This window comes from Carassius gibelio, chromosome A7 (genome assembly GCF_023724105.1).
Source record: "Carassius gibelio isolate Cgi1373 ecotype wild population from Czech Republic chromosome A7, carGib1.2-hapl.c, whole genome shotgun sequence".
Taxonomy (NCBI): Eukaryota; Metazoa; Chordata; class Actinopteri; order Cypriniformes; family Cyprinidae; genus Carassius; species Carassius gibelio.
This window is the reverse complement of record NC_068377.1, coordinates 27,339,710-27,358,514: the sequence shown is the minus strand read 5'-3', so window position 1 is coordinate 27,358,514 and position 18,805 is coordinate 27,339,710.

Genomic DNA, 18,805 nt, shown 5'->3' with positions numbered 1-18,805 from the left:
CGCATTTGATCAGATGCAACTACACTCACAATTTAAGAGATACATTATTCGAATGCTTGGCGAAAGAGATGCATTCGAGATTTAAACAGAGAGAGTGTGTCTGAACCCCGAACATTATCCGGAAGGCTATTCCAGAATTTGGGAGCCAAATGTTGAAAATCTCTACCTCCTTTAGTGGACTTTGCTATCCTAGGAACTACCAAAAGTCCAGCGCTTTGTGACCTTAGGGAGCGTGATGGATTGTAACGTGGTATGAGGCTAGTTAGGTACGCAGGAACTAAACCATTTAGGGCCTTATAGGTAAGTAATGATAATTTGTTACTGATACGGAACTTAATAGGTAGCCATTGCAGAGATCGTAAAATTGGGGAAATATGATCATATTTTCTTGACCTGACCTGCATTTTGGACTACCTGTAGCTTGTTTATTGAAGCAGCAGGACAACCACCTAGAAGTGCATTACAATAGTCCAGTCTAGAGGTCATGAATGCATGAATTAGCTTTTCTGCATCAGGAACAGATAACATGTTTCGTAGCTTAGCAATGTTTCTAAGATGGAAGAATGCTGTTTTTGTAACATGGCAAATATGATATTCAAAAAACAAGTTGCTGTCTAATATACAGTAATACCCAGATTTTTGACTGTAGATGAAGTAACAGTACATCCGTCTAGTTGCAAATGTACTACAAGTACGTTGACCTCTTGTATATCAAAAACTCAAGTAAAAGTTGATTTCTCAATTCCTGACCCCTTTAAAATAGTTTATACTTTATACCTGTGATGGGAAAGCTGAATTTTCACACAGTCTTTTGGAAATCATTCTAATATGTTGATTTGGTACTTAAGAAATATTTCTTATTTGTGTAAAAGTATATGTTTTTACTGTCTGTTTCTATCAATTTAATGATTCCTTGCTGAATAAATTAATTTTGTTCAAAAATTAGCATTCATTCTGTATGATGGGGAGAATGGTTTAAGATTAACCAATTTACTAAAATAAATCAAACTTCCCAATGCTCCCAATGAGAAAAAGTGTGTTTGATTATTCCCTCAGTTCAGATGTATAGGTATAGTAATCACTGATTTACATAATTAAATATATTTAATTGATTGTTTATGCAGAGACCAAATTTATTATTTATAAACATTGTCTCTGTTTTACTGTATCTGTAAGATGTTGAGAGAGGTAAACAAACCAAAACTCAACCTTCTTTCCTTTAAATTATTGTCAGGATCCCTGTAGGATGAAATGTAATATCGGAAGGCCTTGTCCATACAGGATTATTGTTTAAGCCAAGCCTATGAGCTTTCTGCTTTCAGTGGGACAAATGGGAAAATTGAGGTACACAGGTTTTCAATAATCTGTGCAACACCCTACAGTGGCTCATGGGAAGGTACACATTGCTCTTCCTTCCTTTTCAGCTGGAAGCCCGTGGAGGACCATCCTCTATGCATGTGTTTACGGGAACGAGTACCAAGCATGGAAACAAGTGCCCTCGATCCTCTCTAAACCCAAAACATACACGCACGTAAATGGCAAATGAATAGTCTTTTACTGGAAATATCTAGAGGAAAGAGACGCTTAACACATCCAAGCATTAAAAAATGTCACATAATCAGGACAACGGAAGATAACTGCATTGCACAAGAGACCTACAGTAATGTCAGCTGAAGGGCAGTGGAATAAACAGACGCTTGTCTTTTCTTGGTTAGGGAACTGGATTAGAAGGGGTAACTGGGGATAGACATAGCCAGCCTCTTTCTGCTGTTTTAGAGTTCAGAGGACTTTCTCAATCCGTCTATTGCTCTCTCTTTCCCACTTTTTGTGCTCAAATTTAATATTTTTATTTTTTGCACTCTCAGAGTCTGGCCCTACACACCCTTCTTCCCAGTTTGTATAAAGGCCAACATATTTTCACTTGTTAATTTTCAGTTTTAGCTCTGTTACAAGACTCAATGTTAACTTTGCCATTGCTTTCATTAAGGCCGAGGTAGGATGAAATATGGATGTGTTGGGAGTGGATTAGAGTGATGGAATGGATTGAATATTGCTTTCCTGGCGCCTGGGCAATATTGTCTTTGGGGGTGTTAAAAGACACTTAGGCTCATAGAAACCTGAGCCATTTTCAAAAGACTATCACACTCAGTCAGGGCAGAAAATAAGTTTGACTCATCCGCAGCTGATAAATATAAATTTGAGACTGAGCAGACTTCAATGTGTAAGAGAGGCTACATCAACATTATTGTATGCATATAGTGCTGAGTTGAGAGAGGGGCTGACCTGAGGAAAACATTCTGTGGAACTTTTAAGCAACTTTCTTTGTGTTGAAATGGAACAAAAAATCCATTCTGACCATGACGTTTGACTGGCCGAGGGTGATGTGCTTTTAATGACAATTTGCTAATGAAAAATGCAGCTAAGACAGTAGTGTCATCAAATCGTTTGACGTTTCTGTTTTATATCATTACCAACAACAATATTGGAAACTAAGCAGAGTACTTGTGTCATATATCAAGGGATACATAACAGAATAGAAAATGCCCTGCTAGACTTACTTTTCTGAATTTGCTTGTAGACAATGGAATATTTGATGAACTAAAAAAAAAAAAAAGAAAAAAAAAAGATTTTTCAAAGTTGTAAATAAAACAAAGTGTGTTGGAATATATTTTACAAGAAAATACTATTCGTCTTTCCAATTCAAAATTTCATGGTTATTTTCACTGTGTTATTTCTTTGTTTGATTCTTTGTAATTATTTCTGAGAGAATTTAGTTTCAAAGTAAGTCCTACACCATCTTTTTCAGTGTATTAAAATGATTTTTTAGAAATTGAAATAAAGCAGAAAAATAAATATATATTGGACGAAAACATTGAAAAAAAAAAAATTGAAATGTTGGCATGACCGCTTACTGAAAAAAATGCATTTATGTTGAAGTACCAAAAAATATAAAAACCAAAACTGAAATAAAAACAAATTAACATTAAATATAAATATATTTTAAAACTAATTAAAGTGATAAAAGCACATACAATTCTGAAACTAATTTTAAAATGAAAACTGAAAATAAATAATAAGATAATTAATAGTATATAAATAAATAAAAATAATACAGATGTGTATATAATTCCTAAAAATATTGGTTAAGAAATTGAAAACCATGATGTCACATGCAGTATGCTTTCTTTCAAAATAAATCAGTGTATCATTCATTCAACCAATTTGTTCAAAACAACAGCTAGTCATAAAGAAAACAGTTTCATTGTTTGAAAAATGTTTTGTTTCTGAATGAATCATTGTTTTTGAACAAATCAGTTGAATAAACAATTCAGTCACTTACTTTGATCCTGATAGCAATGTTTTCGAGGGAACCTGTTATGTGTGTCTTTCCTGAATGAATGAATCGGTTGAATGGATGATCTACTGATGGAATGATGTAACTTGCAGAAAGAGTAATTTGAAGAATAATTATGAGTTTTAATACTTTCTACAGTCATTTTGTTCTGTGGCAGCATAATGCAAACTTCCTCTGTACTATATGTTATATATTTGTGTTCTTTGAGAGAGGACATCAGAGAAAGCAGGCCAGCTTTAAAAAAATACAACTAAATTGAAAATTAATAACCGGCAAAGATATTCAAAAAATCCAGAGCATTTATGGAATCCTCCAAAATGAGGGTGAAAAGGCCATTTTGGTGATGCACAGGAAGTGCTTCTGGAGGGAGGTTTTTTGTGAGACTGTGGAAAGTGTAATTGAGCAGGGTAATAAGTTCCAGTGTTTATCTGTGAGCCAGTGTTTATCACTGATATATTCATTTTTTAAATAAACAAATTAATGCCTCAGTCTGAAAGAGAAAGTTGGCTGGATGGGGGAGTAACTACTAACTGCAGTAACAAATGTTTCACTAGTATGACAGTAGCTCAGTTTTTCCTCCAGTGAGTAGCATTATATGATGTTACTTCACTGTTTTTGTGTCACATTGTCTTTTACATGCTAGTCAATCGAACTGATATGGTAATCGAAAGTGTTCTCCTAAAATGTACCCTCTCTGTCATATACAGTATTAAAAGACTCACCAATACCTTACATATGAAATATTTTCTGTATACTAAATGCTACACAGATTTTTTTCTTGTATATGTCAGTGATTAGCAGATTGCGCACACATAGCAGTGCACTCAGTGGTCCTGTCAGTCTTCTTCCTCCAAATTTCTCAAACTCAGCTTCGACTTTAACCACACCACAGCCAGCACTCTAGCCAAAAACTCAGCAGACTGTGTGAAATGGGTGGCTGACATGGAATGCAGAAATTTTCAGATTAAATCCGAGGTAGAGCGAGACATGTTAAGACACGTCTGTTTTTGGTTTATGTAGAGGACAAATGCATTTTGACAGAGAGCCATAATGTTAGAAATGCTGCTGCCTTTTCACTCTGTAAACATCAAATAATCACATGATCATATTTGTTTAGAACAATAGTCTACTCCAATCCAACAAACAGAGAGAAGACAAACCTACCTGGAGTCTCTCTCTTCATGCCATGTCACCAGCTCTTTCCAGCAGCCCATCCTCAGTGATGCATGGGCAAAATACCTGTCACTAACTGCCTGCTGTGGTAATAGGCTGTTCAACAACCCAGTCATAATTCATTACAACATGTAAGGTAGACATTTGGATGAGAGAACCAGCTTGCCCATCACAGCTCGTAGCGCGGGAAGATATACTGCACGGTCTGTCACGATAAGGGGCTATCTGGCAGTGGGACAGTGCAGGAGAGTCAGAGGTTGGCTTTATCTCGGTCCTGTAGAGGCAGGGGTCTCGTTGGCTACGTCTGTCCTCCGCCCGATGGTCCTGTGATTTATAAATAAAGTCATCACTTAAGTTTGCCATCCATAACTGTGATGAGCCACTGAAAGTCGACGCAAGTCTGAGCACCCTGTCCCTGACATTAATTACACAGAAAATTTAACTAAATCTATTGCAGTGATTGAGGTGTTTACCGAGAGCAAGCAGCCACAAGGATGACTCTCTATCTATCATTCCACAGATAAGAGGACATAAAACGCAAGGTGCTGTGTTGACATATTGAATTACCTCTGAAAACGTGTAGTTTCCATGCAACACGTGAACTGGAATTGTGCATTTGTATGGTGTATATGTCATGCAGTAAGGAAGCAGAATCCACATGTGGCATAAAGCCAGCGGTTACTTGAGAGGAGTTTTGCATGTATGAATACAGAGGATTCCAATAATTGTGTTCAAAATAATGACATCTGTCACTTTAAAACGTCTGGAGAAAAATGAAGAGAGATGTATAGTGAGTGCTTCCTCTCGTATGAAGCAGTGTAATCCTCTTTAAAAGAAGACTTTGCCTTGCAAACCCTTTCTTCTTTAATTGTAACAATGATAATTACGGTTTTGTGTTGGACGACTTTCAAGGACTTATCTACTCTATTTTGTATTATTAACTTTCCCACTTCGACTAAATCCGAAAGTTTTATGCTTTGTTAGGTCTATTGTCATTATTCATTTTCAATTGCCCATATTTCCTTTTTGAAATATAAAGTCATTATGTACTTACTTTTTTTGTGTGTTTCCCTTGAAGCACTCTCTTTTCTATTATGGCTGAGCTGAAAAGTTTTTCCACAGATTTTCTTTTTTCATTGCAACTCTGAAATCACCATGAAACACCACGGCTCTATTTACAGAGAACCCATTTGGGTCTGAAAGTTTGAAATGGGTCTTTTTTCCCAACATACGCCTCATTCTTTTAAAACGCCTAACTGGCAAAACGTCAGCGGCGAGCTCCCGTGTCTCAAACCCGAAAGGTCATATGTGAATTTTGCCTTTCGGCCTTGTTATCAAAGTCAAATGGCAAGTTTAACAGATTCCTAAGGGCCTGTTTTGAGAGCATGCCCAGTCATATCCCCACTTCCTTGTTCATATACACAGACAATGAGTAATTAGCACACAGCGGTAAGCATTTTTTCCTGGCTTAAAAGGCCTAGCCGTGTGGCCGGCTTCAGAGGCAGGGTGGCTTTTAATCTGGGCGCACCACCTGTGAGAGGTGTCAGAAGTTGTGCTTGGCATGGCAGCAGTAGGACTTCATTATATCTGAGCCAGGCTTGGCCTGAGTTATGCCTGCCTGACTATACCTCTCAGGCAACACACACACACACTCTTTGCTCGGCCCTTTCCCTTTCACACAGCACCCGCAATTTGTCACTTTTCACATGAGATGAAGCCTTTTATGAAGCGAAATGAGTTTCCCGAGAAAAAAGTGCCACAAAAGCCCCATGATTAATTTGCTTGTTAGGCTATTGCAGCTGTCACCTGTGTAAGACATCTGGACAGCAGATTGACTAATGCCATGAGTGGGACCGAAACATGGCTCTCGCTCACACACTCTCGCAGTTAGTTTTCCCTGCAGTCAGTTTTTTAGTGGGCTTTTAAAAGGGGACTACTTGCTGTCTAAAATAGGCCTTTTTCTAAGAAGTAATTAATAAGCATTACTTGTGATTGACATGGTAATTAGTTGTATTAATGTGCCGCTAAGAGGGTCTGTACAGGGAGGAGGCTTATGGGTGTGAGTGGGATGGTCTAACTCAAAGTGACCTCACTTATGTTTAATTGCCTTTTCTAATAATAATCTTGCTTTTACAGACAAGAAAAGCATGGACTAAACAAAAAAGGATAGCGTACAGTCAGACTGTGGTTAAGATGATGTGAAATTACTTTGAGGGGCTGTTGTCAGGTCTCTCATATTGTATTCATCTTTAATCTGCTGCACTGGAGCAATGCTAGTGGGTGTGTTTAAAATTGTAAAAATTCTCTATGATACACCGCTATCCTGTAGTAACTCTTAAATCCATGTTAAGAAGCAAAGAAATGAATAGCTGGACTGGACTGGACACAGACAGCAGGGTCGTGTGCTATTCAATGCATTTTAAATCCCAGTCTATTTCCTGACTTTGATTTGAAAGGAATAAATTAATTTTACTGTAATTTTTAACTACAAAAGTCAAGACAAACAGTAAATGATGACTTAACCAAAGCCTTAGAAAGTTTAGAAAAAAAGTTTAAAGAGCATTGAAGTAAAGAATAGATCATATATCATATCATATCATATCATATCATATATCAATTAAGTTCTCTGGACCAGGTTGGAAATTCCCACATGCATTACCATTGCTGAAGTTATTTTACGATTAAGTAAAGAATTCCTATAATTCCAATTGAAATTCCGATTAAACTGCCTGTAAGTTTGTGGCCAATTTACCTCAAAAGTTCGAACTCATGAATTAAAAGAAAACTAGTTCTAAAATTCTGGATCCAGCCACTAATTCTTAAATTCTGAATTTTGCAAACCCTTGCAAGAATGAAGTATTCACTTGCAGTGGTAATATTTCATAAATATCAGCAGCAATTGTTTTTTTAGTGCATGGAACCTTTAATCTGATTAGTTCAGCAACAAATGTAGTGTATAAAGTGCATTAAAAAGTAGAGCCGTGGCAGCAACGAGATGCAATTTTGATTTTGTTAATTTTTAATTATGTTGGAATTATCTGGTAGCATCCGTTTATTTATGTTTTCTATGTAATCAGGAAATTTATCTGAGAAAACAGAGGCCCAGGGGCCGGTGACATCAAAAATGCAACACAATACTCTCCCATTCACATACCTCCCATTTGATTAAAACCGTTTCGAAATATAGATAAACAATTCTGGCAGGTCCCATCATGTGCCTAGGGCCTACCATGACCAATTCCTGTTTCTACTAAAAAACAAAAACAGCAAATTCCAGCCAGAGAATTGAGGTCCTCAATCCAACCTGCAATCAATTTGTTTGGCAGAAGCTATACAATAACAACATCAGTGGATGGGGCTTTAGTAAATGTTTAAAAACATACATCTTAGTGCCTGTATTTCTTTCCCAGAATCAATTTACTGTTGAAAGACACATTTCGCACTGATGGAGCAATTTGAGAAATGGAAATGACACCTGACAACTTGTAAATCACTCTGTGCATTGATCAGAAGGACCAGGGCTTTTTGTGGATGTGCTGATGGGCGTAAGCAGGTCACTAAATCAGCTTCGTGAACCACTGCTTGATGGAGAGTGTTGGCAGCAGAGGGGGTGTTGATAACCTAATATGAGGCTCCTGGAAAATTACCCTGCAAAAAATATCATGTACAACCGACTTCCTCTGCGTGCACCCAATATCATTACAATGAAAGATCTATGAATCAAACATATGGTAATGATACAATATCATATAGCTACTTTATTAATCCCCCGGGGGGTGAATTATCTTTTCCTTTGATCTACATGGTGCATTCGGGTTTTTTTTTGGTTGTTTTTTTGGCATTCCCTCTTGTAGATCCATTGCTCTCTTTCAAGTTGGATTACTTTTATTACATATGCAGTGTGCTTGTGCTTCATGTGATCAATTCCCCATAGCAGCATCAGTCAAATCAGAGTTACACAATGATACTAATCAGACTGGTCTTATTTTTTATAGTATCTGCTGACCCAACAGTATCACCTTTTAGGAAACCACTACATACCACCTTTGCCACTCTGCTCTCTCTATGGTACCTTTTTTTGGGCCAATTTCAATAATCCTCAACATGTATGTTTAATGGCAAGGGCCCAGACAGGAAATGATCAGCAAATGAAATGGAGCGGTGGGTTATTACACTGCACTGCGGTGTCAGCCCGGGCTTCGCCACCATTAATTTTATTGTAACTCATTTCAGCGGCCGAAGTACGCCGGGATTTAATGTTTCCATTTCCCCAGTCCTGTTCTGCATGACAAATTGTTTTAATAAACATATACTGGGTCATAATACAGTAATAATAAGCCTACCAGTCACCTTATATCACTGCAGTTAAATTCTCCCTCCCCATAAGCCAACATCGGTTACAATGACAATTACACGGGGAGCCAATCCTTAGCAGCGGCAAGTACAATGGACAGATTTAATATAGTTTGTAAATATGATTAGTGTGCTGTCGCGTTATTGGAGACGGATATTTACATTTCTCTTAGGGTTATCCACTATATAGGATCAACATTGAACAGAGGGGCCCTTTTTTCTCTTTCTTTTCCCTTGTAGCTTTTTTTCTTCCTCCGCTCCCCTTCACAACTTAATGAAAAACACGGTTGACCGTTAATATTCCATGGATCAATCACCATTTTTAATTTTGAGGATAAATGTGCAATTGTGCAATCCTCCAAACCTTTCTCCCACATACCCTGCATGCGTGTGTGTGTGTGTGAGCGCGTGCAGTCATGTGCATACTTGTTTGCAGGCGGATGCAGGCTGGTGTTAATGGAAAAGAGAAAGAATGTGTTCTTGTAATGGCTGCTGGTTATTTACAGGGTAATTTCATGCTACATTTCAATTATTGCCTAGGTTTGTTTTTAGCTCCTCAAGCTGTTGCTCCTACCTGCAGTTGAGCACAGAGAGGAAATTTATAATCAGTGCACAGTTCGTTCTGTGCATAGTGAGGACTGTAGATTGTTTGTTACTAGCAACATCCGTCTCCAGCATTTGGATAATGAAATACTCAAGTGGGGATTGCTGAGGTCAATTAATGCTGAAGCAATGCATTTAACCCATTCTCTTATTACTGAGTCAGCAAAGGGACCAATTTGGCTGCACACAGGAAAGCACATTTGTAGACCTGCACAGCTAAGTGCAATGCATACACTCCGAGTTCAATATTTTGTAGAGGAGCTGACTCTTTGTCTAATTATTCACAGCTTTTCAAACAGAGAATTTCAATGTTTCCCAGAGTCATGAATCTGTTTGCAGAAAATATTAGCCCATCTCCACTCTTTCAGACATGTGAAGTAATAAACTAGGCCATATTATGAAGTCTAGTCCACAATGCAGCAAAAGAACTAACAAAAATATTGATATGATAATCGTAGATGTCAATAGAGGACAAAGCACACTCATCTAGTTCAGAGTATGAGCCTGTCTGTTGATCTATTAGTCCTTCGTCTGGAAGATGAGAAAATTATATCCCATCCTGTTTCCATGTTGACCTGTTAGTTCCATGTAGGATGCAGAGGCTGTTTTGGGAATGTACACAGGTAATTAGAACATGGGCCCCAGAACCTCATCAGATTTCTATTGTTCTCACAGTATGATTTTAACAACCCATGGGAACTCAATAGTGTGTCAGTGTTGTAGCAGATTAATGGAATTATAATTGCAAGTGATGTTTTCTTTGTAAAGCTCAACCATCTTTTATTGGCTAATTTGGACCTGCCAGTTAGAAATATGTTTGTGTTAAACCCCGTTTATGACCATTTTTTTCTGTCAATGTCAACTACAATAGGTATGACAGTCTTTCCAAACATGTATTACTTTCTCCCTTTGTGGACATAAAATAAGAACTTTTTAAAATATTTTTTTTATTTACTTCACAATGAAATTTAAGTTTAATCATGACAACTCCCTGAACATTTTAGCATGGTGATGTATATGACAATGTTAATGTATTTGGTCTTGGAGGAACAGATCTGCTACACAGCTGCTGATTTGCTGCTGCTGTTGGTTTTTGCCGTAGTTGTAGATTATTGATGCTGCTGCTGCAAACAAATACAGGAACTTGCTACAGCCAATGCATATGGAGATACGGTGCTATGAGTATTTAAGACATACTGCTGCTGCACAAATAGCATATAAATAATACTGTGGCAGGTCTATACAGGTGGAGATGGGGAAGGGGAAGGGTTTCAGAGAACTCTGAAAGCGTGCTGCAGGAATCTCAAGTGAATGCTAACAAGCCAAATAAATGCAAGGCAGTAAACTCATTGGCTGTGTATGCAGCATGAACCAGTCAGCTTGTACCAAGTTGTTTAACTCTCTGAATATCATCAGTTATGTTAATACCCCGTCAGCCTGTGCCATCTAGAGTTTCATGAATGAACTATATATTTACCATTCACTGGTCATTTTCCACTCCTGAGGGTTGTTATCTTTTGAACTAAAGAATTGAATCAGTCAGATTCAGGCTTTCTTCACTGGACAAACTGATTCATTAAAAAGAACAAAAGAATATATATATCATGTACAGTATATCGACTCATCTCATGAACTTTTTCAGGAAAGCTAGGACATACTTAGATATTTTATGATAAACTAATTTAAGTCTGTTCATTACAAAAATCTATTATAAACCATCTGAAGGCTTTGAATATAGTGAGTCATTACTTTTAAGATAATTTTGATGTTTTCTTGTCAGTTCTGATTGACTTTCATAATTTGAAAATTGTGGCTAGTGCATTCTTCAAAAATGTACCTTTTGAGTTCCACAAAAGAAAGAAAAAAGTCAGATTTTTTTAAACTACAGTACATGAGGGTAAGTAATTGGTGACAGAAATTTATATCAAAATATGATACGGTATTTTGGCAGAATCAGTGGATACTGTAATGGATTTTTTGCAGTTACAGTACTTGGTCTCTATTCACGTATTAATCATTCTCTCATGGTGCCTTGCAGTACACAATCTTTGCAGCCACTAATTTCAAGCTCAAATTCTTAATAATATCTGAGGTGATGTAGTCGTTAGTGGCGTGATAAGTTCAGGATGTGTGCAGACACCACACTCGCTCTGACAGGGGTTTGTCCGAAGACTCCTCTGTGAACTGCCTATCAAGACTGAAACTTACTGTGCTAATTGTTGTCAAGCAGAGGCTGATTCCACGTGGCCCACTGTGCCCAGCCTCTCTGATGAAAGGAGCCCTCGCTTCCCTCTTGCTTTGGAAAGAGAAGGATGCCTTCAGCTCAATAGCAGTGGCTCTCCACATGTCGACAGGCCCCCTTCTAAATTGTCATCACATGAAAGAAACAGGCGCTCGCCCCACAGAATTGACAGTTAAATGAAATATTTATTTTAAATATCTAAAAACCTACATTCTGTCCTCAGCAGTAGTTATGGAGAACATAGACTTCTGAAACACCTCGCTGCCACTAGAGTCTTGGCCCTCCAGTGAGTCAATTAGGGAGGCTTAGAAATGTTGGCAGGTCATCTTTCCTTTTAGGTTCAGTCTAGGTTTAATTTTTCATCTTTTCAACTAGTGTGCACTTATGATTAATTTCTTGTGGCTATTTAATCATAGGTAAAATACATGTACTGTAGAACAGGCCAGTTCAAAGCTTGCATTGGCAGACAGATAACTGGGGCGGAAAGGTCGAGATTGACATTTGGTGATTTTCAGACTTCATATCTCTCCAGCGCTCACTTTTTATATATATATTTCACGTGTGTCATGCATGCCAAAGTTACCGAAAAAACTTTCGAGGTCTCAAAAGAACAGCATGTTACATAAATAACCTTCACTCTCATAAACCTGCTTCCTCACTCTGTTCTGCAAACTTGGACCAATTCTTCACTGACTGAAATAATATTTGAGTTGGCATTACCATTAATACACTTCCAGCGAGTGTTGGCTCACATCAGAAGGGCAATCTAAAGGATGCGTGACCTTTTAAATGAATTCATATTTCTGTAATTGTGTTTCATGCTTGCTGCCCACAATGCCAAGGATTGAGTTGTTGTTTTTTTATTGCATTTTTACACTGAATTCTGAGCAATTGGTAAACTATTTATGAAACAAATGCTCAAAGTGATCTCTTTATTAAAATGACATAAAATTATCTGCAGTTTACAGCTAAAATTACCACTTGAGGTAGTAAACTGGCAACAAATTGTATTTATTTTTCATAAAATATTTGGTTACGGGGCAGGTTTTTATTAATAAAGACTTAGTTTTGCACAATTTTTTTTTTTTTTTTTTTGCACTATAATATGTTATGACCTCAAAACACTTCTACCATAATGCATTATTTGTAAACTAATAATCTTGACATTTGCATCATATAAACAGCTTTATATACTGTAGCTAAAAGATGTGTGAATTTAATAATTTTTCATGTCATTACATTTTTAGAGCATAAGAAAAAAATGGAAAAATAAAATGTTTGACAAATTATATTTTATTCATACAGTATGACAAGTACTGTGAAACATGAGTCATAATAAAAATAAAATAAAAACCTTTAAAATAAATAGAGCGTTAGATAGAGCACTTTTTAACCTTAACGTCACTCACTTGGCATTTCATTTCCAAACTGTCATGTTATGTACAAAAACCAATGTAATAAAATGTTGCCAAATTCATTTTCATCTGTTTCATATAAAACTGTACCACTCACTGGACATTTCACTTCTGAAGTGTCACGAAATGTCCAAGAAGCAACATAATATAATTTTGCAGAGATGTTGCCAAAGGCACATTTTCCAGTGAGCCAGCCGCTGTACAATTCTGGCCGATGCTGATAAGCCAATTATTATTTTCATGTTATGGCTAATAACTAAAATTAGTAATTTAAAATGCTACAATTGGTTTTGGCTATCAACATTATCGGCAAAGGTATAAATGTAAAAAATAGTGACAACAGATTAAAAAAACAAAACCAAAAAAAAAAACCTTTAATCTTGTCCAATAACTTGGCACTGACATGTTGTTTAATATATTCACTTCTGTCAAATTAGATTTGGAAATTTTAGGCTTCTGGTATTTTTCCTTGCATGTTTATGCAACAGAGAAAAAAATGACAGGCTACGGTACCAGATATGCTACTTACCTTACTTGATTTTTAAAATACACAGCTTACTATTTGTGAAGGTAGTGTAGTTAAAGGGGGGGGGGGGGGTGAAATGCTATTTCATGCATACTGAGTTTTTTACACTGTTAAAGAGTTGGATTCCCATGCTAAACATGGACAAAGTTTCAAAAATTAAGTTGTACGTTTGAAGGAGTATTTTTGTTCCCAAAATACTCCTTCCGGTTTGTCACAAGTTTCGGAAAGATTTTTTCGAGTATGGCTCTGTGTGACATTAGATGGAGCGGAATTTCCTTATATGTACAGCGAGGCTGAGCACAGACATTTCACTGATCAGAGCGAGAGCGTCGCGAAAAGTCACAAAAGAAGTGTGTTCTTGGTTGCCAGGGCAAGACAACTCTGCACAGATTACCAAAAAAAAACAGCATTAAGGGACCAGTGGATGGAGCTTATTTTTACAGAGCATAAACGGAGTTGTGCAAGTGTTTTTGATTGTTCCCCTGCATTTCGAAGATGCTTGTTTTACAAACAAGGCCCAGTTTGACGACGGATTTGCGTATCGTTTATTTCTTAAGGATGATGCAATCCCAACGAAAAAGGGTCACGATCGTGTGTTGGAACCGCAGGCGGTGAGTAAAACTGCTTAAAATATCTCTGCCTCCTTGTTAGTGCGTCCCCTCCCATGCCGGAGACCTGGGTTCGAACCCCGCTTGGTTTTCCCTCACGGTAATGTCACAGCTTCCACATGCTCTCAGCGCAAAAGCCTACTGGCGCTCGTGATTCTTTAGCTCCGCCCCACGTCACGCCTCCAGCCGGTCGTGTTTTTCCGGGAAAAATCTGTACAGACTATCTTTCTCTTATGAATATAATAAAACTAAAGACTTTTTGGAGTTATGAAGGATGCAGTACTACTCTATAGGTACTCAAGATTAACAGGATATTGAGTGAAAACAAGCATTTCACCCCCCCTTTAAACAGATAAGCACACATGTCATCTTTCTTCCTAACCTGCCATTTTATGTTCCCAAAATGATGTAGTGTGCCTTTAATATTCCAGCTAAATCTAATTGCATATGTTATAAGCAAATGACAGGTGTGGTTGCGTTACAATTATTCCACTGATGAAGTATGTCGTTTTAATTTAGAATCAGTGGGCTACACTAAGCAGTAATTGGCTGGATTAAGCTGGCTATGCTCTCGTCTCATTTAATCTATAAAGAATTCCACTCAGCATCTTGACATTCGTGTAAAGAGCAGGCGGATTAAAGTACGGAAGCCCAGAGGCGTTGGCTGTGCAGACAGAAAATAAATATTATGCATCAAGTGCGAAGTCTTGCAAACCACCTTTAGTGTTGCTCATTCTCTTCAGACCCCCACAATCCATTTCTCTATATTTCTTTTTCTCACTCCGAACCTCCCACGATCTGTCCTGCTCCTCCTTATCTTTCTAGCCCCTGTCCTCAATTCTCCACGTTTCCTTCTAACTCTTGTCTCCTCTCCTAACTTACTTTATTTTCACCTCTCTTTCCCCTCCCATTTTCTTAGTATCGCTAATAGAAACTCGCTCCATCCCTCTTTGCTCTCCACTGACATCTTAGAATTTGAAGAGTTGTGCCCCCACCTCTTCACCCCACCCTTGTGCTCTTCAGCCTTGGCAGTGTTTTCCTGTTAGTTTAAAATTCTCATTTCATCTAATTAATATTTTTGCATATAGCATCTGCAGCTCTCCTGAGACATTCCTTAATTAATCATTTATAAATCTGCACTGCCTGCTAGTTTATTGGGTTCTGCCTTTGGCATAGACCTGCTGCATTGGGAAACCATGAATGATTAGTTAAAAGAATAAAAGGTTTTCAGCCCCCCACCATAACCAAAGAGATCAGGGTCTCACATAAAGGCACATATAAATCCCTGTGTGGTACTTTAGATGTTTGAGTTACATGAAAGTCTCAAATTTTATCCTGACCTGTCTTTTCGCCAGACATGCTCTCAGTACTTACACTATATTAGACACACTACTCAGACACTACTATCCCCATGGCAAAGAATCGTGTATAAGTATGTGTGTACCACCTACAGTCTTGCATTGACTCATGAATTAGTGGTTTGAATCAAATTCATTAATTTGGTGAGTCATTCAAAGTCACAATTAACAAATGTTTCTCAAGATACATTTTTTGGTTATGTTTGATTCAAAACGAACCTGGAACTGTACTATTATGTGTACTTCAGTCATAGAGCATTAACATTCTAACCTTTATGTCACTCATATATATTATTAGAGAGAGATAATAATTGAAGTTGTGCGAATTACATGAATCTTTGAGTCTCTCAACAGTGTTTAGCAGCAGCATCTCTACTAATAGCAATATGTTTTACAGCTTCAAGAACAGCTAGATTACAACCTTGCTACTGAGAAATGTCATGTAGCTTTTCAGCTGAGATAATATTTTATTGGTAGTATTACGGGGCAGCGCTGACTAGAAGTGTCTGTGCACGTATACGTTTTCGTGTGGCTGTACTGCATATGTGTTAATTTGTAAGAGAGTGTGGAAGAAGAAAGCCTACTTTCCAGTGATAATAAAACAGAATTTAATTGGAAAAATGTGTAAATAGTTTGACATTTTTATCCTATTGTTTGTTATAGTCATTGGCTTGGTGAGTGCCTTTTGCAGTTTGCTGTTGAAGGCTGTAAGTACCTTTGAGATAACAGTTCATTTGGTGAAGTGATATGGAACTTTAATGCAGTCAAGACCTGCCTGTAACTATTCTAGATGTGCTTTGCGGTTCCTGAAAACTGATTGCACAACTTAGAATTTTTGGCAGCCAATCAGAATCAAGCATTCAACAGCTTTACAGTATTATTTGATATAATAATTACGCATTATATTTTGTGTAATTAAACAATGTGTAATATAAGAGTTTTTAGTAATAAATGACGGAGCCTGTCCTCCAACAAAAAATGACCATATAGTATCGCGTTGCGTCTGTCATCATGAAATTACGTATAACGTCATTACCAATCAAAACGCACGTTTATTTAAATGCAATGTGTAGACTTTTTACACGGATCTCACAGTAATTCGTACATATTTTACTAGGTGGCTTAATCGTTCGAAAGACCACACCTAACCCCAACCCTAAACCTAACCCTCACGAATATCATGCTTAATTATGATATATTGAGCATATACATTTTACTTCCACCTCCATTCTCTGGGATCGAACCCATGATAGCATGATTACATATCAAGCTATAAAGCAATAATCTACAAACTGAGCTACACGAAATACAAATCAGAGTGCAAATAAAAGAGTATAAAACATTAATATGAAAACGACCTTTTGCCGATAGGGGCGCAATTGTAGAATACGCTCTGATGGGTCGTATTTCAGGGATTTGGACAAACTACCTATATGAGAATATTGGTTGGAGGACAGGTTGAAATGATGATATGGTACAGTATACTAATGTGTTTTAATAAGTATTATTGGTTATTGTTTAGCATAATGAAAAAATAAATACTTCACTACAGTGGCTACCAACCACGATCAAGAACAGTCATAACTGCTAAACACAAATACTTGAACCCTGATCGCAACCTCTGGAGAGCCGTGATTTCTTGCTGCTCAAAGCGGCCGCATGTGCACACAGAGCCGGAGATGGGGGGTGAAAATCATCCGCTATTAATTCTGCTAAACTTTGACAGGGCAAGTGGTGACAGGGTGCTGAAACTGTCTGAGCTTTTATTGGAAAAGAGGCAGTATTTCCATCACTTAGAAGCAAAATAAATTAATTGAATCAACTGGAGGCGTTGTGGGAGCATTTCATAATGTCTCTCCACTCTGACAGGAAAGTGTGCCTTCTTCAACAGGGTTCCACCAAGCAATTAAACCTCCACTGGCTCCAGCAGACCGGACTCACACAGGCCGCTGTTGCCTGTTATCATTGCTTTCTCTCCCCCTCTTATCATCAAAGAGGCTGCACTTTAGTACAGTGAGGAGCTATATCTAGTAATAAGGTAACAGCGTAAAAGCAATCCACACTATATAATGCACTTACCAAGCTCTTGACCACACTAAACCGACCTGAATCCGACTCCATAAAACTGTGAGCTATAAATCATGACCACTGGTCTCCTCTCCACTAACAGCCTGATACTACATTAACCAGAATTCCTCTCAATTTAGCCCAGATTTCTATGCACTCACTGTAGGCATATGGGCCTCTGTTTGGCTCATTAGCACCTCAGTTGTCAGCCAGACACGCTAGCCTCGCAGATAACACTGACAGAAAAGAATAATCATACTAGAGATGGGGGGAGAAACAGAGCGGGTCTCACAGCCACAGTAATTACACTGCATTCATCTGAGGGGCTAAGAAAGAGCGTGTAGTATGTGCATGTGCTTGTGTGAGCTAGACACCATATAAAGGCCCACACAAATACACAAGAAGAACCAATCACTTTTATTGAAATGCATCTCAGTTTCCCTTTTTTAATACTGAGGGGTCCATTAAGGATTCATAGGAAGACACAATAAATGGGAGGGAGGGATGGTGGCACACAGCTGTCTCCGCTCTGTCTTCATTACCCAGCATCCCTCTGTGCTTCTCACAACTACCATCCAACCAAATATCACCATAATGTGTCTGTGATAATGGAGTCTGCATAGATTCTGTGCATCTCACCCTTTGTTTTGCACTCAAGCAACAAATGCAGTCAACATCACTGAGGAAAACCTGTGACTGCTTAGATCCGAATCCACTGCGTAAGCCTTATGTTTTTACGCGTAAGTGTTAACAGCACACCATGACATTTTTGAGGGTGCAGAAAGATCTAAGACCATATCATTCTTCTGCTTTGCTTATGTGAAGTGGATTCAAGACTGACTTCATGCTGCCTGGTGTGATGAACAGGCAGTAACCTGAGCCTTGCTGGAAACTTTTCAAACACCAGGATTTTTCTCGCTGTTTTCTCTGGCAACCCACTCACAATATAATACCCACATCTACATCATAAATCTCCCCCAGCCTCTCAGGCTTTAAACACTGCTGAGTGGTAGGATTAGATATGAATTTGGCAATTGCCAGGCTTGGAGATTTCTTGACAAAGAGACTTATAACAATTCTTTAAAATGAAATACCATGCTGACGG